Source organism: Macaca mulatta, chromosome 6, assembly GCF_049350105.2.
Source record: "Macaca mulatta isolate MMU2019108-1 chromosome 6, T2T-MMU8v2.0, whole genome shotgun sequence".
Lineage (NCBI taxonomy): Eukaryota > Metazoa > Chordata > Mammalia > Primates > Cercopithecidae > Macaca > Macaca mulatta.
The window spans coordinates 91,372,394-91,394,742 of record NC_133411.1 but is presented as its reverse complement, the minus strand read 5'-3'; the positions used below and the strand labels follow the sequence as shown (position 1 = coordinate 91,394,742).

Sequence of the window (22,349 nt, the reverse complement as noted above, 5' to 3'; positions counted from 1 at the left end):
AAAGAAAAAAAAATAAATTTCTCTTGTGACATTTTGTTATGGAAGTCCCAGCAAACTAATACAGAGACTTGAGAACCCAGCTGCTGGAAAGCCCTACTTGAATACGGGTGTTACGGTCTGAACGTTTACATCCCCTTCAAAATTAATGTTAAAACTTAATCCCAAAGACAACAATATTATGAGGTGGTGTCTTTAGGAGTTGATTAGGCCATGTGCATTGATGAGATTAGTACCTTATAAAAGGGCTTGATATAAGTGTGTGATTTTGCGAGTGTGAATTTGCCCCTTCCATCTCTTCTGCTGTGGAAGTGTGCAGTGTACTTGTCCTCTGGAGGACGCAACAGCAAGCCAACACGATGAAGGCAGAAAACACACTATCTCCACACACTGAATTCAATTTCTGTTCTTTATAAATCATCCTTTCTTATGTATTTTGTTGTAGCAGCAAAGCCAGACTAAGAAAATTGGCTTCCATGTTTACTCAAACAAGGGAAATGAAGCATGATGAGTCCTGTGCTAGATGAAAAAAAGCCCCTATCAGGAAATTACATATATCATTATGTTCACATTTCATTGGCAAAGTAAGTTGCATGGCCACACATATCTTCAAAAGATGAGATTAGACAAATGAAATCCTGCCATGTGCTCCCACCACAGGAAAAGAACTGTAAATGCCAGTGAATATTTCTAATGAGACACAGTAAATCTATTCCACTTTTTGCTTGGAACTGATAAACTTACGTATATGCATCCATTATACTTTGTGCAGACCACTATGTAGCTCTTTCTTACTATTTTGACTATTAGTAGTAACTCAAATTAGGTTATAAACTCATTAGAACACAGACTTTAATTTTTGGGGGTCTTTAATCTAATGTCTAGAAGAACACAAGTCATTATTCCAAGTTTGTACCCAATAAATGCTGCTTAATTTACATTCTGATTGATACATATTTTTTGAGCCATCATGAGTATATGTCATTTAAGCAAGTTGAAATATGATCATCCTAATTATCTGCCATCCAAAATATCACAACTCAAATATTTTGTTAAGTGTTTTGCAATGGATTAACAATATATATTATGAATCACCACCTTTCTACCTTCCAATAGTAGTTTTCATAGTGCTTGCTATCTAACTGCTAAGCCAATATTATTTCTCTTTAAAACTGTTGAAAAACACTCCTGCTGATCAGTAGTGTGATGTTCTTGTGAATAGCCACTGCCCTCCAGCCTGGGTAACATAGTGAAACTTTGTCTGTAATTAAAAAAATAAAAAGAAGAAGAAGAAATAAAAATAAATAAATAAATAAATAAATAAAAAGAAAAAATGTCATGTAGGTCTTTATAAACAAATTGAACTCTATGCACCCTTAGTATGAATCAGTCAATTTATCTATTTTCATGACCTGTTTTCTTCTTTCAGTAACTTGATTCAGATGGGAACTGCAAAGGAGTATTGGTCTATATGTGTTCCCTTCTTTCTTTTGCTTCACCTGAAATACTTTTAGTATGGTAATAGAGTTTGGGGACTGTAAGGAAAATGGGTTGTGGTCCACATGTGATCAATTAGGAAAGGGAAAAAATGAAAACAAGAAGCAATATGAAATAATAACTAAGAAGTACAGATAAAACTGGAATCAGAAATGACTAAGAAACATGACAGCAACTCCACCCTACACTCAAATAATTTTCAGGGATGTTAGAATAAGGACTCAAGCTAATTTTACCTGAATGTCTAAATAAATAAATAAATAAAACTTTAGTATGTATCACCTATTTTCTACAAAAAAAAAATAATTCTACAATATAAGGTTTTTGAAGGTAGAAATTATATTTATTATCTCTTTCCTACAAAATCTCAAATTCGGCTGCGTGCGGCGGCTCACACCTCTAATCCCAGCACTTAGGGAGGCGGAGGTGGGAAGATCACCTGAGGTCAGGAGTTCAGGACCAGCCTGGCCAACATGGCAAAACCCTGTCTCTACTAAAATATACAAAAATGAGCTGGGTGTGGTGGCGGGCACCTGTAATCACAGCTACTAGGGAGGCTGAAGCAGGAGAATTGCTTGAACCCGGGAGGTGGAGGTTGCAGTGAACCACGACCTTGCCACTGCACTCAAGTCTGGGCAACAGAGCAAGACTCCATCTTGGAGAAAAAAAAAATCTTGAATTCTAGAACACAAGTTTCTTGAAGGTAGGAATAAAGTATGCTTATGTATAGATTCATATAATCATAGTGCTACAGTAAGTTTAAATATGATACCTTTATGATTTTTAATTTGACTATGTAAAATGTCCATGTTTTCTCAGCTAATTAATTGAAAAGACAGTCTGTTGAATACTGGAGTTACTAAGTTTTAAGCTCATGATTCTTGCGGGAAGATTCTGTTATTTAAAATTCCCTTGAATCTACACAATGTTGATGAGTACATAAACATTGTTCAATAAATTTTGTTGATTACTTAAATCAATAAGTGAAATAACTTATATTTAACATCTAGGAGATGGTACTTTAACCCTATGAGAGATATTTTAGGTGATTTGATTGGTCATGCACTTGGGGACAGGAAAACTGACTCTAGGGAAACTGTGGCCTTCTTCTTAGCCTCAAGTTCTATTTGGGTAGTAAATTGCATGACTGTCACTTGGTGTCTCCTCTTTATGTAATTTACATTGGTCAGATGATGCTTGAAATTAAGAATAAAAACAGAAGATGAATATCTTATAATAATCCTGAAATTAGTCTCCTAGTAAAATGAGATATTTCTAAATACTCTACGGGTTTCTCCCTTCATTTTTTCGCAACTCTCAGATAAATTTCAGTACTCTTAGTCATCCTTTGGTCTGAGAAATGAGAGACACAGTGAAACATAAACCTGCTGGATTGTAGAATATTGTTATTTCTTTTTCTCCATGTAAAAATATCTGTAAGTAGTCTCTGGCATAAATGAGGCATAAATGAGGTAGACCAGATCTCTTTAATGTCTAAATGAATGTTTCAGTTAAGGAAAAAAATGTTACTTTATAAACATGTCTTAATTATCTTATTTTTATAGAAAGGGTACTTTCTAGTAAAAAAAAAAAAAAAAGATGTAATTTGACATCAAAAGGAATTTTTCAGTGATAGTGAATATGCATTGTTTTAAAAAAACCCTTTTAAAACAAACATTAATTTTCTCAAACATTTATGCTAAAAGAGTGGCTAACGCTAAGATGTTATCTCATAATGTTAGGTATATCTTTATTTGCTATTTATGAGGCTGTTGATGATTTGTGAATCATATTGTTTGGGAGCAAGAATGGATAATTTAGAAAGTGTATCAATGTATCAGAATAGGTTTAGGATTTTCCTTTGAAAAATTATAACATTTAAAAATTGAAACTGTATTTCTAGTGTATTATTTATATAATTTTAAAAATAAAAATTATATATAATGAGTTGGAATTTTACAGTGAGATGTTACTCTTTAAAACAAAACTAGTAAACTTGATAATCTTGACAATTCGTAAGGACAAAAACTGGTAAATTTAAGAATCTTCTATTAGTGACCATAAATCATACTTTCTTATGACGCCAGAAATAATTCAACCTCAAATATTGAATGACTTCAAATGTGATCTATCTACTAGGATTGCGTTTTCATATTGTTCAGTGACATTATATTATCTTTTTTTTTATTGAGTTGCTTTAGGCCACAGAGAGATGAGCCCATCAAAATTTAAAGCAAATTTGATACTCAGATGAGTTTTGAGGGCCTACTTTGATTTTCTGAAAGCTTATCAAAGATATATAATTTTTCTATGCCCTTTTCTATGTACTGAAAAATAATTATTTCAAATGGATTCTGCTCCAAGAGAGGGTACGCCTGATTAGCTTAAATCTGAAGTTTTATTAAAGCTTTCATCTAAGATTCAAGCTCTTTCCCAAGATTGCCCATATCAGTATTCTGCCTAACCCTCAAACTATTTCACTTTTTTGTTGTCGTTGATGTTATTGCTGTTATAATAATATTGCTCTTTGTTATTCGGCCACTGTACTAGTTTAAAGATTCTTTTTCACTTTGGCTTTATAGTTCATAGTTGGGTAATTTATTTTTGTAAATTTTGATACTCTTATTATCCTGTGTAAACTTACACGATGCTATCTTCAGACATTATCCACATGATATTTGTATTTTCCAAAAATATTAACTACTCTAGTTATTCTCCTGAATGTGTGAAATCTGATAAATTACTATATAACTGTTGTGATATAAGACAGAGCAAGACAATTTCACTTCCAGTAGTGTTCCAGTAAGCAGACTCTCCAAAGAGGGTCATTGGGTGAGTGAGCAGCAGCTCTGATTGGTAATATTTTCTGTTTTCCATTATGTGAATACTCCCCACTCCAGCAATTTAAAACTTCCAAAGTGAAGTCACAAAATGAGTAGTTGAAATAGAATGTGGATAACAGCTTCTCCCAAGCCAGTTCCAGCTGACTTCAGCAAACCACTATTTTCTCCCTACCCACTTATATCCTTTGCATGCTGCCTGAGATTTCCATTGTTGGAATCAACGATGGAAAGTAATGCTTTTGTATTTTGGTATTAAGTAATGCTTTCTGAATTTTCTAAGTAAATCTAATTATTATTTCAATAAAGGTGCATCAGCTATCTACTACGTTATCTGTTAATACAATATTGCTGTCCCTAAAGACCTCTGTTCCTAAAAAATATAAATAAATAGATTTTTATTTATTTCTCAGGGAAAAGGAAGAAAAAAAGCATGTACTCATAAAATATACTAGGAGGGTAGATAAATCTTCCCATAAGAAGTTTTATATAATTTACAAAGATTAACAATACACGGATATGTGTACAGTTTGAAATGTTTTGACAAATAAATACATGTGTATATGAATGTTATCTACAACCCTATGAAGAGACAGAAAATTTTATCTTTCCAGAAAGTTCTTCTTGCTCCTTCCCAGTCAAACCTGATCACTCTCAAGTAGAAACCACTAACACAAGTGACTAGTTTTCATGTTATTAGAGAAATTCACTCATATAAATGTATTCATAGAATCATAAATATATGCATTTGAATCTGGCTTCTTGTAAAATATTTTTTGAAGTTTAAACATGTTGTTGGGTACATTCGTTGTATATTCCTTTTTACTGACATTGCATAATACTTATTTTTCTAAATTTCTCTCTTTTCAAAAGATAATTGATACATTTCAATCTTTGTCTATTATGAATATAAAGCTTTATATGAAGATTCACATAATCTATTTGTTGATGCATGTTGTATTATCCTGAATTAATTGAAATGGAATTCCTGGGTCATAGGGTAGGTTCATGTATAACTTTATTAGAAAATTCAAGGCCGGTTATCAAAGATTCTGTACTATTTTACATTGCCATTGGTTGTACCATAGAGATGCTAACATCTGGCGATGTCAGTCTTTTTAGAAATATCTAAATTCTAATTCTGGCAAGCCAGTAATAATATTTCATTGTAGTTTTAATTGGTGTGTCCCCAATGACTACTGACATGAATTATTTTTCAGATGCTTATTTAACATTTGTTCATGTCTATATCATATTTTGTAAAGTACTTCTTAAACTCTTTTAACTATTTTTGTTGTTTTTATTTGTCTTATTAAGTTGTAGGAGTTCTACATATATTGTGTAGACAGGTTTTTCAGTACATAAATATACAATGAGTATATTATTTATAAAACTTTTCTGCTCACTTCTACACTGTACTTTTGATGAGATAAATTTTTACTATTTTTGTTGAAATACAATTTAGAATTTTTTTAAAGTTTGCCTTCTGTGGTCTTTTTAAGAAATGTTCACAACTATGTTATGTAGATACAGTCATACTGTTTTATTCTATAAACTTGATAATTTTAGTTTAATATTTAGGTTTACGATTCATCTCAAATTAATCTTTACAATATATTTCAAGGTAACAACAAATTTATTTTTTTTTCCCTGTGGATATGAAGTTGTTCTACCAGTGTTTACTGAAATAATGTTCTTGAACTGTTAAATTTCTTCAATGTCCCTGTTAAAAATTGCATGACTGTATGAATCTATTTCTTATATATTTCAGGGAACCATTTATCTGTGCTTATGCTATTACAAGACTGTCTTGATTCCCATAGCTTTAAAGTAAGTCCTGAAATCAGATAGTATAATTCTCCCAATATCATTCTTTCTCAAGATTGTTTTATAGGGTAAAGACTTCACCTGATCTATTTCTTGTGTCAATCTGGTAATAATGGCTTTCAAGGAAATTTTCCATTTTATCCAAGACGTCAACATAAATCTCTGATATAATCCTTTGTTAAGCTTGTAACAATCTGAAGTGACATCCTTTTCTCTTCTTCATTGCCTGTACAGGTAATTTTTCCCTCTTTTGGTCTAATTCATATTAATGGCTTATAAAATTGCTTACATCTTTTTAAATACCATTTTTTCCTTTATATCTTCTATTTGTTCATTTGCTATTTTCTTGATGGTCACACTTACTATTTTATTATTTATATCCTCTAATTACTTTGCTTTAGTTGTGTGCCCTTTTTATTAGCTTTCCAGGGTAGAACATGCATGATGGATTTCAAACCATTCTTATTATCTAATACAAAAATTTTCTCCAGCCACTACTTTTGTATAACTTACAAAGTTTGACGTGTTGTGTTTAAACTTTATTGAATTCAAAATTTTGTATCTTCCTTTTTAGTTTCTTTTTTTTTTCTTTTTAAAAATTATACTTTAAGTTCTAGGGTATATGTGCACAATGTGCAGGTTTGTTACATATGTATACATGTGCCATGTTGGTGTCCTGAACCCATTAACTCGTCATTTACATTAGGTATACCTCCTAATGCTATCCCTCCCCCTTTCCCCGTCCCCCCTCCCCACAATAGGACCCGGTGTGTGATGTTCCCCTTCCTGTGTCCAAGTGATCTCATTGTTCAATTCCCACCTATGAGTGAGAACATGCAGTGTTTGGTTTTCTGTTATTGCGATAATTTGCTGAGAATGATGGTTTCCAGCTGCATCTGTGTCCCTACAAAGGACATGAACTCATCCTTTTTTATGGCTGCATAGTATTCCATGGTGTATATGTGCCACATTTTCTGAATCCGGTCTGTCACTGATGGACATTTGGGTTGATTCCAAGTCTTTGCTATTGTGAATAGTGCCACAATAAACATACATGTGCATGTGTCTTTATAGCAGCATGATTTATAATCCTTTAGGTATATCCCCAGTAATGGGATGGCTGGGTCAAATGGTATTTCTAGTTCTAGATCTTTGAGGAATCGCCACACTGCTTTCCACAATGGTTGAACTAGTTTACAGTCCCACCAACAGTGTAAAAGCATTCCTATTTCTCCACATCCTCTCCAGCACCTGTTGTTTCCTGATTTTTTAATGATTGCCATTCTAACTGGTGTGAGATGGTATCTCTTTGTGGTTTTGATTTGCATTTCTCTGATGGCCAGTGAGGATGAGCATTTTTTCATGTGTCTGTTGGCAGTATGAATGTCTTCTTTTGAGAAATGTCTGTTCATATCCTTTGCCCATTTTTTGATGGGGTTGTTTTTTTCTTGTAAATTTGATTGAGTTCTTTATAGGTTCTGGATATTAGCCCTTTGTCAGATGAGTAGATTGCAAAAATTTTCTCCCATTCTGTAGGTTGCCTGTTCACTCTGATTGTAGCTTCTTTTGCTGTGTAGAAGCTCTTTAGTTTAATTAGATTCCATTTGTCAACATTGGCTTTTGTTGCCGTTGCTTTTGGTGTTTTAGACATGAAGTCCTTGCCCATACCTATGTCCTGAATAGGTTTTCTTCTAGGAATTTTTATGATTTTAGGTCTAACATTTAAGTCTCTAATCCATCTTGAATTAATTTTTGTATAAGGAGTAAGGAAAGGATCCAGTTTCTGCTTTCTACTTATGGCTAGCCCATTTTTCCAGCCTCATTTATTAATAGGGAATCCTTTCCCCATTTCTTGTTTTTGTCAGGTTTGTCAAAGATCAGATGGCTGTAGATGTGTGGTATTATTTCTGAGGGCTCTGTTCTGTTCCATTAGTCTATATCTCTGTTTTGGTACCAGTACCATCCTGTTTTGGTTACTGTAGCCTTGTAGTATAGTTTGAAGTCAGGTAGTATGATTCCTCCAGCTTTGTTCTTTTGACTTAGGATTGTCTTGGCAACGTGGGGTCTTTTTTGGTTCCATATGCACTTTAAAGCAGTTTTTTAATTGTCAGATTCACCAAAGTTGAAATGAAGGAAAAAATGTTAAGGGCAGCCAGAGAGAAAGGTCTGGTTACACACAAAGGGAAGCCCATCAGACTAATGGCAGATCTCTCGGAAGAAACTCTAAAAGCCAGAAGAGAGTGGGGGCCAATATTCAACATTCTTAACGAAAAGAATTTTAAACCCAGAATTTCATATCCAGCCAAAGTAAGTTTCATAAGTGAAGGAGAAATAAAATCCTTTACAGTCAAGTAAATGCTTAGAGATTTTGTCACCACCAGGCCTGCCCTACAAAAGATCCTGAAGGAAGCACTAAACATGGAAAGGAACAACAGGTACCAGCCATTGCAAAAACATACCAAAATGTAAAGTCCATTGATGCTAGGAAGAAACTGCATCAACTAGCGATAAAAATAACCAGCTAATATCATAATGACAGGATCAAATTCACACATAACAATATTAACCTAAATGTAAATGGACTAAATGGTCCAATTAAAAGACACAGACTGGCAAATTGGATAAAGAGTCAAGACCCATCAGTTTGCTGCATTCAGGAGACCCATCTCACATGCAGAGACACACATAGGCTCAAAATAAAGGGATGGAGGAAGATCTACCAAGCAAATGGAAAACAAAAAAAAAAATCAAGGGTTGCAATCTTAGTCTCTGATAAAACAGACTTTAAACCATCAAAGATCAAAAGAGACAAAGAAGGCCATTACATAATGGTAAAGGGATCAATTTATCAGGAAGAGTTGTCTATCTTAAATATATATGCAGCCAATACAGGAGAACCCAGATTCATAAAGCAAGTCCTTAGAGACTTACAAAGAGACTTAGACTCCCATACAATAATAATGGGAGACTTTAACACCCCACTGTCAACATTAGACAGATCAACGAGACAGAAAATCAACAAGGATATCCAGGAATTGAACTCAACTATGCACCAAGTGGACCTAATAGACATCTACAGAACTTTCCACCCCAAATCAACAGAATATACATTCTTCTCAGCACCACATCACACTTATTCCAAAATTGACCACATAGTTGGAAGTAAAGCACTCCTCAGCAAATGTAAAAGAACAGAAATTATAACAAAGAGTCTCTCAGACCACAGTGCAATCAAACTAGAACTCAGGACTAAGAAACTCAATCAAAACCGCTCAACTACATGGAAACTGAACAACCTGCTCCTGAATGACTACTGGGTACATAACTAAATGAAGGCAGATATACAGATGTTCTTTGAAACCAATGAGAACAAAGATACAACATATCTTTTTAATTTCTTAACACATGAGTTGTTAGTGGCAGGTTACTTAAAGTTCAAATATTTGGGGAATGTAAAGATGCATTTTTGCTATTGATATCAAACTTAATATAATTAGAATTAAAGTACATATGTTTGAAAATCAGAATATATTGAAATATATTAAAACTTCTAAATGGCTCAACAAATGATCTGCCAGTGAATTTTCTATGTGTAGTTGTAAAGAATAACTATTCTCTTGTTTTATGATGTATTGATCTATGTCAATAAGGTTAAGTTGGTTTATTTTGTTCAATGTTTTTAAACTCCAGTGATTTTTCATCTATTTCTTTTAGAAATCACAGGAAGAGTGTTAACTGAAATCTCCAAATTAATATCTGTCTGCTTACTTCTGTAGTTTGAATACCTGACTTTAATTTGATATACATTTAAGATTATTGTATCTTTCTGATAAAAAGTGCTGTTATCATTATGGAATGTATGTTTTTATCTCTGGTAATATTATTTTTCTTAAAGTATATTTTGTCTAATATTAGTAAAGGCAAAAAGCTTTTTTTATATTTAGTGTTTACAGATTGTATCACTTACTTGTTTTTTAATTTTACCAATTACATATTTATGCACTTTTATTTTCTAAATGTCTATCCTGTCTGATTTTAATATAGTCAAATCTTCATATGTGCTTTAACTTATATTTATGTTTTTTTAACATTTGTGTATATTTAAAATATAAAATATTTATATATTAAAATGTAAAATAAATTGCATAAATTTGATTTTGCCAAATTTTATGTATATTTCTTCAAACATTATTTCCTATACAATTTTTCTCTTGTAAGTCTGGGTTTTAAATACTTATGTTAGATTACTTAATATTGTCCCACTGGTCACTGACGATCTATTCTCTTTTTTTCATCCTTCTTCACAGTGCACAATTTTAATTGCTCTGTCTTCAAGTTCAGTGATTTTTATTCTGTAGTATCAATTTATTGTTAATCTTATCTAGTGAAATTTTATATATTTTATTTTTTAGTTCTAGAATTTTTATTTTGTTCCTTAACGTTTCTATTATTTTCCTGAAAATGCCCTTTTATTCAATCATTTTGTGGGTCTTTTTGTCTAAATTTTTGGTATTTCTATGAGGACTGTGGAAAATTCCTTGAAAACTAATTGCAACATCCAAGCTATCTCTTTGTCTCATCCTATTAACAAGTTTTTGTCTCACTATGTGTCTCAATTTTCTCATTACATGTCTAGTGATTTCTAATTAAAGTATCCAATATTTCAAATGCTACTTTGTTTAGAGTCTAGATTGTAGAATTTTAAAGATGCTAGAATTTTCTTACTGTGGGCAGTAAAATTACAGTTCAATCAGATTGCTCAGTCTAGGTTTATTTGAGGCCTGCTTGGGGCAGGTCCAGGGTAGCCCTTTCCCTACGGCTAGAGTGCTCACAAGTCTAAGACACAGTCTAGAATATTTTCTTCCAGGTTTTCCAGAGTCTCATCCTGCACATAGATAGCTTATAATTTGGCTAGAGAAACAAGGGGACTACATGCAAATTTTTTCCATAAGTTATTGGGGTACAGGTGGAATTTGGTTACATGAGTAAGTCCTTTAGTGCTGTTTTGTGAGATTTTGGTGCACCTATCACCTGAGCACTATATACTGCACCACATTTGTAGTCTTTCATCCCTCACCCCACTTCTACTTTGCCCCCCAAATGTCCAAAGTCCATTGTACCATTCTGATGCCTTTGTGTCCTCATAGCTTAGCTCTCACATATCAGTAAGAATATACTATGTTATGGTTTTCTATTCCTGAGTTACTTCACTTAGAATAATAGTCTTCAATCTCATCCAGGTCGCTGCAAATGCTGTTAATTCATTCCTTTTTATGACTGCATAGTATTCCATTATATATATATGTGTGTGTGTGTGTGTGCATATATATTCCATTATATATATCACATTATATATACATTCTATTATATATAACATTATATATATCACATTATATATATTCCATTATCTATCTATCTAGATATAGATAGATAGATATAGATAGATAGATAGATAGATAGATAGATAGATAGATAGATAGATAGATAGATATCATAGTTTGTTTGTCCACTCATTGATTGATGAGTAATTTGGGTTGGTTCCACAATTTTGCAGTTATGAACTGTGCTGCTATAAACATGTGTGTGCAAGTATCTTTTCCATATAATGACTTCTTTTCATCTGGGTAGATACCCAGTAGTGGAATTGCTGATCAAATGGTAGTTCTACTCTTAATTATTTAAGGAATCTCCACACTGTTTTCCAGAGTGGCTGTACTAGTTTACATTCCCACCAGCATGTAGAAGTGTTCCCTATTGAATGCAACCATGCCAATATCTACTGTCTTTTGATTTTTTTTTATTATGGTCATTTTTCCAGGAGTAAGGTATTATTGCATCATGGTTTTGATTTGCATTTTCCTGATCATTAGAGATGTTGAGCATTTCTTCATGTTTGTTGGCCATTTGTGTATCTTCTTTTGAGAATTGTCTATTCATGTTCTTAGCCCAATTTTTGATGGAATTTTTTGTTTGTTTTTTTTCTTGCTGATTTAAGTTGCAGATTCTGCATATTAGTCCTTTGTCCGATGTATAGATTGTGAAGATTTCCTCCCACTCTATGGGTTGTCTGTTTATTCTGCCGACTGTTCCTTTTGCCATACAAAAGCATAGTAGTGGAAGTTCTAGCCAGAGCAATCAGACAAGAGAAAGAAACAAATGACATCCAAATTGCTAAAAAGGAAATCAAACTGTCACTGTTTGCTGACGATATGATCATATACCTAGAAAACCCTAAGGATTCCTCCAGAAAGCTCCTAGAACTGATCAAATTTCCTGATGCAAGATTAATGTACACTATCAGTAGCTCTTCTAAACACCAACAGCGACCAAGAAGAGAATCACATCAATAATTCAATCCCTTTTACAATAGCTGCAAAAAAATAAAATATTTAGGAATATACCCAACCAAGGATTGGAAGCACCTCTAAAAGGAAAACTACAAAACACTGTTGAAAGAAATCACAGACAACACAAACCAATGGAAACACATTCCATGCTCATGGATGGATAGACTCAATATTGTGAAAATGAGCATACTGCAATCCCCATCAAAATACCACCATCATTCTTCACAGAATTAGAAAAAAAAAAAATCCTAAAATCTATATGGAACCAAAAAAGAGCCAGCATAGCAGAAGCAAGACTAAGCAAAAAGCACATGCAAATTTTTTAAGATTCTTCTTTACATAGTGATCTGCTCTCTGGTATTCTAACCCTGAAATTTCAACTGTCTCATGAGTCCTGAACTGTGGTGATCTCTTTTGTTGTTGTTGTTGTTGTTGTTTTTCCCAGTTTCTTTAAGAAATATTTCTCCAACAGTTACCTGTGGAATCCTTGGGTTACTGAAAAGATTCTTGTTAGTTTAAAATTTTTTCTCAGCATCTAAACTTTACATAAGTTTGAAAAACACTTCAATAAACTGTAATCTAAATTGAATAAAAGTTAAAATATGTTGAGGTATTGTCAATGGGCCAGTTCTAGTTCTCAATTTTGCCGCACAAAAGAGTTTGAGAGCAAGCCCAAAGTAAAAGTAGGTAAAGAAGTTTATTGCAAAGTGACAGTAAACTCTGAGAGGCAGAGTGGATTGTTCAAAGCTAGAGGCAGCCACTAGTGCACTAAGGGAATTCCCTTTATGGGGGTTATATATACATATTCATAAAATACTGGTGAGGTAAAGTATGCAAAGGGGACCCGTGGTTGGCACTTGTGCTCTGTATCTACATGCTCTAGCATGCATCACATGTATCATTAGCATATAACATTTCTACCTAGTGGTGCTTTTTTTTTTGCTACTAAGATGAGGAAAAGGTCACTATAAGCTAAACCTTGAGCCTGGCTGCACATGGAGGACCCTGGAGAAGTCCTTGGTTTCACCCACCATCCCAGGCCCCCACCAAGGCAGGAATTTATAGCTAATAGCTTCTTGGGCTTTTGGTGTTGATTGGCTGGAGACTGGGGAAGCTACATCATGAATAAGGGGCTTTTGTTCTCTTTCCTGGGCCTTATTAGGTAACAGGAACTTGGAACCATCTGGCAGTCTGTTGGTATCCTACAGGACAGCTCATCTTGCAAAAGAATCAGCTGCTGACAGGAGAGTGCAAGTGAAGGCAGACTGCAGCAAAAGGAGCCCATGGGGCTTAACACAAGGGGACAAGTCACTATGGCCTTTTACCATTATTTATCCTGCCTCGGGAGGTATGCCTAAAGTTCCATGGCTATGAAATAGAGCTACAATTTAAGAACTGTTTATTTTTTCACATCATGTCTTATCAGCACAGGGAAGAGAAGAAAAAAAATGTGGTTTTCTATATTTTATGTTAATAAGTCAAAGTTTTCAAAATATCAAGGAAATGGGAAAATATAAAATGCTTGCAAAATAGCTGGCACTTCCCCAGAGCTTCCTAAAACTGAATATGTTCACAGGTCATTTTTCTTTTACAGAAAGGTAATAGGCAGTTCCCAAGAACTTCAACAAACAGTATGTCTATCCCAAAATTTGATCAAAAGATTCAGCTCATACCCTTTATTTTGAAAATGTATTATATATTTGAAAATGTATTAAAATTGTGACACTTGAGATACTTCACTTGAATGTATTCATAGATCTCAATCATATACAGAGATAACTCCTGCCTAACTGCCTCCAAACCCATATCAACCATGCATTTACTCTCTAAGCTGGCAAACTTTAGAGAGTGAAAGTGTAAACTAGGAATGTCACAGATAAACAAAGAGGTATGCTCACCCCAACCATGGTCTTAAATAGCACCATTATCTACTTATTTATGCCAGAAACTATAAAGACATCTTATTTCTATTTTTCCCCTATCCTCAAATCCAACCTATCAAAAATTATTTTTCTCATGTGTAGAAAACATATCTAATGTCTTTTAATATATATATCAACTTCTGCTACTACTATCTTAGCAGAGAATATGAACATTTATTATGTTGACTGTTCTAAGAGGTCTTTGCACATACTCCTTGGTCCCTCAAATACATACTCCACAGAACAACAGTGTCATTAAAATGTACATTAGTTTATGTTAATATCTCTATTAAAATCCCTTAATGGTTTTCCATTAAAACTTTTAAGAAGTCAGTTCTTATCATGTCTCACCAAACCATGCCATAAGTTAGCCCTAATCTAATTTTCACCTTAATTTATTATGAGTGTCCTTCTCAAGTATTGTGAGTTAGGCCCATAATAATTATATTATTTAGCCATATCAAATCCTTTCCAGGCACAGGTCCAATGTGCATGTTTTATCTTCTGCCTGGAATGTTCTGCTTCTACTCTAATGGACTACTCATTCATGGGGTGTCAGCTTAAACGTTACCTCTTCCAAGACATTTACATATTAATTACAAATTATTTACACCATTCTATAATTTTTTCTACCTCTGTCTCTTATTTTTATTTCATTATCATAAGTATCATAATTGCAAATGTTATTTACTTTTTAACCTATCTCCCTGACTAGAATACAGAGTCAATGACAATAGCATGCCATTCTATTTTGTTTACATGATATTCTGACATCACTCAAATTCAAGTAAATAGTGGGACCTTGTATCTTTGTTGACAGCTGAGCAAAATAAGATATTATAAAAACCATTGATTTATTTGCATTCACCTCTCAAGAAATAAATGAAACTTAGTCTGGGAATGTGTAGCCAATGCAGAACCTGGCATCCTAATATGTACCTAGAAATGAATATACCTAGGCTTTATTTTATTAATTGTGTCTGAACTAGATATTAATCTTTCAAGACTCTGAAAATTTTTGTTCTTGAGTTAATAATTACTCTAGATATTTATATCTCTAAGTATTTGTAAGTGATGAATTAGGATTTTTTAAAATAAAGAACCAAATCTCTAATATTAAAAAACTCTAAAATGTTTCTTCTTCTGATGAGAAATTATTGAAATAGAATACTGCCTCTCGAATAAAAATTTAAGCAGTTACCCTTTAATTTTCATAAAATGTGGTAATTATTAGACATTTGGACCAGAGACTAATAATGCAAATACTGATGGTACTGGCATGAAACCAGACACATAGACTAATGACACTGAAGAGAGAGCCCAGAAATAAATCTTCATATTTATAAACAATTGATATTTGACAAAGATGATGCCAAGAATGCACAATGAGGAAATAATAGTCTCTTCAATACATGGGTGTCAGAAAAACTGTTTATCCACATGTAGAATAATGAAATTGGACCCTCATTTCATGCCATATACAAAAATAAACTCAACTTAAATTTAGGTTTTGAATATAAGACCTAAAACTAAAACTGCTTTGAGAAAATATAGGAAAAATGTTCCAACACATTGTTCTGAACAATAATTTTTTGGATTATGACCCTCAAAAACACAAGTTGCAAAAGCAAAGATAGTCAAATAGGATTCTCTGAACTAAAAATCTGCACACAAAGGAAAAACAGTCAATAGAACTGAAAGACAACTTACAGAATGGGAGAAAACAATTGCAAAATCCCCCTCTGACAGGAGGTTAATATTGAAAACTGCTGAGGAACTCAGACAACCCAATAGTGAGAAAAACATAACTTGATTGAAAAAATTTGACAAAAACTTGACTAGAAATTTTTCAAAGAAGACATACAAATGGCCAATAAGCATATGGGAAAAAAAGTTGAATATCACTAGGCATCAGGAAAACATTTAAAACCATTATGAGATGCTACCTCATCCTGATCAGAATGGTTATTATCAAAAAAATAAAAAGTATTGGCTCTCACCACATTCTTATGTGGAGAAAAAAGAATGCTTGTTCACTGTTGGTAATGTTAATTAATGAAGACATTATGAAAAACAGTATGGAAGTTTCTCAAAAATTTAGGAATAGAACTACAATATGATCCAACAATCTCACCAAAGGGTACATATCCAAAGAAAATGAAATGAGTATGCCAAAGGAACATCTGCACTACAGTTTTCATTGCTGTACTATTCACAATAGCCAAGAGGTAGAATTAAACTAGGGCTCATCAATGGATAAAATGTGGTATTTATACACAATGGAATATTGAGCAATTAAAAAATGAAATCCTAACATCTGCATAAGCATGGATGAGTCAAAAGGGTATTATGTTAAGTGAAATGGTCCAGGAAAAAAGGGCAAATATAGCATGTTCTCACTCATATATGGGACCTTAAATAAAATAAAGCCATGGAGATAGACAATAGGATGAAGGTTATTAGAGGCTGAGAACTACAGTGGATGGAGGGGGATAAAAAGGGGTTGGATGGCCGAGCACGGTGGCTCAATCCTGTAATACCAGCACTTTGATAGGCCGAGCCGGGTGGATCACCTGAGGTCAGGAGTTGGAGATCAGCCTGGCCAACATGGTGAAACCGCATCTCTACTAATAATACAAAAAAATTAGCTGGGTATGGTGGTGTGCACCTGTAACCACAGCTACTCCAGAGGCTGAGGCAGGAGAATCACTTGCAATGGGAGGCGGAGGTTGCAGTGAGCAGAGATCCCGCCACTGCACTCCAGCCTGAGTGACAGAGGGAGACTCTGTCTCAAAAAAAAGTAAATAAATAAATAAATAAAATAAAATAAATAAACAAACAAAACACAAAAAAAACAAAGGCGGGGTTTGGCTAATGAATAGCCAGAAACAGTATCATCTTATCAGTTTAAATGCGGTTGAATATTTTATAAGATGGTTGTTTTTAGAAATATTTATAGCATAAATGTGTTTAACTGTAAAATGCTGTATTTTGGCTTTTAAAGTAATCATGAGAGTGATTTTACATAAACCCTATTTAAAATTCAAATTTAAAAAATAAAAATGTGTCTGTAAATACAAAGCTTATGGCAACTGAAGGTTACATAATAAAGAAATTTTGTTAAAGATAAAATCTATTTTTGTCAAGCAACATAGATGACTTTCTGGTTCATTTATATCAATTTTGAAATGCATTTTGTGGGAGGTCTTATTCTAAGTGTATTGTCAATCAAATGAGCATGTCAATATTGATAACTCAGTTTCCTATTTCACTTAATTGGTGATGAACTATAGTTATACTAAAAAGTTCAAATGAAATAATTCATCATGCAATTTATTATAAGAACACAGAAAATTGCCGTGGCTAATTCTCCTGAAAGTTTTTTTTTTTTTTAATTAAGTGATAAAATACCTGAAGTCAAACTATTTCTAACAGCGAGGACTGCCTTTATGTTTTCATATGTGTTATTCCCTTAGAGGTGGAAATAACACATATTAGAGGTGGAAAGTTTGCTTAAGTATTCAGGAGTGAATACAACTTACCTTGTTGCCCTCCTTGAGATAAACTAGACAATTTTATTAATTTTGAAATGGCTCAGGCCTGTTTTCGTTTGTCTGTTTGTGTTAATTGGCAGGATCTTGCCCTGTTGCTTAGGCTGGAGTGTAGTGGCACAATCATAGCTTGCTGCAACCTCGAACTCCTGGGCTCAAGTAATCCTCCTGCCTTGCCCTCCCAAACAGCTGAGATGATAGGCATGAGTCAGCACACCCAGCCTATCATTGTTTGGCTTTATTTATTATCAAATCACAAACAAAAACTGAAAGAAGGATAGAATGAAAGAAAACATTTTATAAATGCTTATTTTTTATTCATTCATATTTTTTTTCAAATTGCAAGTTAAGTCTGATGAGAAAGAAAGAGTTCTTTGATGGGCATTGGGCAGTCTTTCTTTCCAATACTCTAGTTCTAGAGTTTTCTCATGCCTTTCATCTGAGTGATTGAGCATGATAGCTAAAGTATGAGTCACTATTGTCAGAGACAGCTTCCATTTACAAAAAGGTAAAATTCCTGCTGAAAGGATGAACTTCAGCATACAGAAATCTACCCATTTCAGTTTTCTGAGATCTAATACATCTGATTCATCCTAGTGTCTTTAGGTTTCTTGAGAAAACACAAAACATTCAATAGCACATGACTTAACATTATAAAACATGGTCATTGGAATTTTTAATAGAAAGGGTAAACACTAGAAATATAATTTTTAAATTAGATGCATGCTTTTCACCCCATTGATTAGTGCCTATGAGTTAAAAGCTTGCAAATGAGAAAAAAATATTCTCTGGTAGAAAGGGAGACTTCTCATGTCTTTCTGAATATCTAAATGTTATTTTAGGTTTCATGTGATTGAGTCTGAGATATAAAAACAATCTAGGTTTAGAACTTGTAGTGTGGAGTACCTGGAAGGAAGACAATCAAACATGTTTATTAATAACAAGCATTAGATTCCCAGTTAGGTAGGGGTATTACACTTACAGGGATTTTAAAAAAAATATTTCTGCAAAGCATGGTCAACCCCACCATGTTTTTAAACCTTGCCATCGATGGTGAGCACTTGGACAACATCTCCGTCAAACTGTTTGCAGACAAGTTTCCAAAGACAACAGAAAACTTTGGTGCTCTGAGCACTGGAGAGAAAGAATTTGGTTATAAGGGTTCTTGCTTTCACAGAATTATTCCAGGGTTTATGTATCAGAGTGCTGACTTCACACGCCATGAAGGCACTGGTGGCAAGTCCATCAAGTCCATCTATGGGGAGAAATCTGATGATGAGAACTTCATCCGAAAGCATACAGGTCCTGGCATTTTGTCCAGGGCAAATGCTGGACCTAGCACAAACGGTTCCCAGTTTTTCATCTGCACTGCCAACACTGAGTGGTTGAATGGCAAGCATGTGGTCTTTGGCAAAGTGAAAGAAGGCATGAATATTGTGAAGGCCATAGGCTATGGAACACTTTGGGTACAGAAATGGCAAGACCAGAAAGATCACCATTGTTGACTGTGGACAACTCTAGTAAGTTTCACTTGTATTTTATCTTAACCACCCAACCATTCCTTCTGTAGCTCAGGAGAGCAGCTCTCCACCCCATTTGCTCGCATATCCTAGAATCTTTGCGCTCTCGCTGCAGTTTCCTTTGGGTTCCATGTTTTCTTTGTTCCCTTTCATGCCTTGCTGGATTGCAGAGAGTTTATGATGATGAAATTAAAACTAAATAACAAAAAAGTATTTCTGGTAGTTGTTGGTGAAGTGATTTGGAAACACTATTCCAAGAGAAGAATTGGTAATCCTATAAAAAATTATGTTTTTAAATATTTACTTGATGAAACTAAAACACTAACAAGATAACAAATAAATTTGTAGTCAGTTTTTAGAAGAAGAGAACAATCCAGAAAATTGACCTAAATATTGGGCTTGATTTTCCCTAGGGTTATCTGATTCAAATAAAAGTCTTAGATACTCAGATTGCATAAAAATTAGCACACAGATAGTTTGAAACTAGAAGGAATGTAATCACCAAAAAATTGATGTAGCTATAATACTATCAGACAACAAATACTCTAAGGCAAGAAACTTTATTCGAGATGAAGAGGGACATTTAATATTGATAAACAGGTGAAAGCATCAGGAACATCGGTTACATACGAATACAGCCAATAACATCTTCATAACACAAAATGCAAAAATTCAAAATGAGCAAAGAAGAAATAGTGATATCATAATGACACTGGCAAACTGTAACATACCGCTATCAGCTGTCAGGGAAACAGACAAACAAGAAAGATAATGAAGATAAGAACAAAGTTGACTAATCAGTATCTACAGAATATTTACACTCAAAATTAAAAGAATTCACATTTCTTTCAAATATACTTGTAATATTAATAAAAATAAAGTAAAATAATTACATACTGGATAATAAAGCTTCAGAAGAACTTATTTTTTTCTTTGTCACAGCATAGTTTTTGATATTGTTATTTATCCATAAAAAGAAAAATAAGAAAATTCAAATAAAGGCAATTAAGCAATATAATATTAATAATGATCAAAATAAATTTTAAAGACTGTGAACTGTGATAATGAGGTATGACATACAAAATGTACAGGACTAAACTCAATCAATGGTTAGAATAAACATATATTCTTAAAACACATTTATTAGAAATAAAAGTCTTAAGTCAACTAAACTTTCATTTCAAGAAACCAATAAAGTAACAACAAATCAACATCAAAGAAAGTAGAAATAAACAAATAATATAGACCAAACATTACCGAATATAGCAAAAACCATAAAAAGACAAAATCAATAAAAACAAGTTAGCTTTTGAAAAGACTAATACAACTAATAAACTTTTACTAGAAATTATGAAGAAAAAATTGATATAAATAACAACTTACCAATATTAGAAATGAAAAAGAGGACACTTGTACCATTCCCTTAGACATCAAAAGGAGAAAAAGAGGATACAAATTTTGCCTAAATATTATATGTATTAAATGGATATTATTTGCAAATATATAACTTCACAAATACTAACAAAATATATGAATCATTCAATATTTATCCTAAAAATTATACCTTTGGTTTAAAACTTTCCCACAAAGAAACCCCAAGCTCATATGACTTCATCGGTGAATTTTTCCAAATAGTTAAGAAACAAAAAAGCATGAATATTGCATGAGTAGTTCCAGGAAAAGAAAAGAGAGAACACTTTCTAACTTTTTTCAGAAATCCAGCATAACCTCAACTTCAGTATCTAAAAAGCACAGTCTAAGAATGTAATATCTCAGAAAGCAATTTCCATAACTATTAAGGTAGATGTAATAATCTATTGTATTGACTATTCCTAATCAATCACATCTCTCAGTATTCATGCTCTAGTGGAGTCCCATTTTCTTGAATCTGGCCTGGACCTAGGTAATAATTTTGGCAATAAAGTGCAGTGAAAATGATGCAGTGCTTGTCCTAATGCAATGCGTTAGGCTTAAAAAGGGTCTGGCCACTCCTACTTTTGCACTATTGGGAGCTTTGGGCAACATGTTAGAAGTTCATTCATCATGCTGGAGAGATGACATAAAGAAACCACAATTACATGAAGATAACAGGCATGCTGTCCCATTCTTCCAGCTAAGTGTTGCTCCAACCAAACCATTAGAGGTAGCTACATGAGGCAACACCACTAGCAGAAAAACTGCCTAGATATGTCCAGTCCAGACTGCAGAACCAAGAGCATATAAAATGATTGTTCTTTTAAAACTCTTGAGTTTTGCAGTGACTTGTCATGCAACAACGGGTAAGTAAAACAATGGGATATATTACATCTGAACATATTTATTCTTAAATAAACAACAAAATTGTAAATAGAAGTCATTAAAAGTCATGTGCTGGAATGTTTCTAGCACTATTATTTATATCAGACAAAAACTAGAAAATACCCAAATATCCATCAACAATAAGAGGGATAATACATTTTGGTATATCTGGAATACTATACCACAATGCGAACAGCTACATCCCACTACTTGTGTGAATTTCACAATTATATTGCTCTGCAATTAAAGCCAAACACCAAAGATTACCACACTATTCCGTATATGTATAGTAAATATACAGACAAATCTAAACTACACTATTAGAAAAAGTCAGAATAGTGGTGATCTTAAAAAGAGAGTATAATGAAGGAAAGGGAGCAGGGAAGTCAGTCCTGAGTGCTGGAACTATATTTGATTGTGTTCCTGCTCTGGGTGCTGATAAGGAGTATGTTGTATTTGAAAACATTTATTAAGCTGTACATTTATGTACACTTTACTTCAATACAAAGTTGAAAAACATATGAGATGTAAAGTCAAAAGAATAGCCAAG

The 22,349-nt window shown here is 33.4% G+C and overlaps 1 pseudogene; it reads left to right on the top strand.

The window, feature by feature from the left end:
• The first annotated feature begins 18,994 nt into the window (after positions 1-18,994).
• Positions 18,995-19,486, top strand: LOC144341278 (peptidyl-prolyl cis-trans isomerase A pseudogene; annotated as a pseudogene).
• The last annotated feature ends 2,863 nt before the right edge of the window (positions 19,487-22,349 follow it).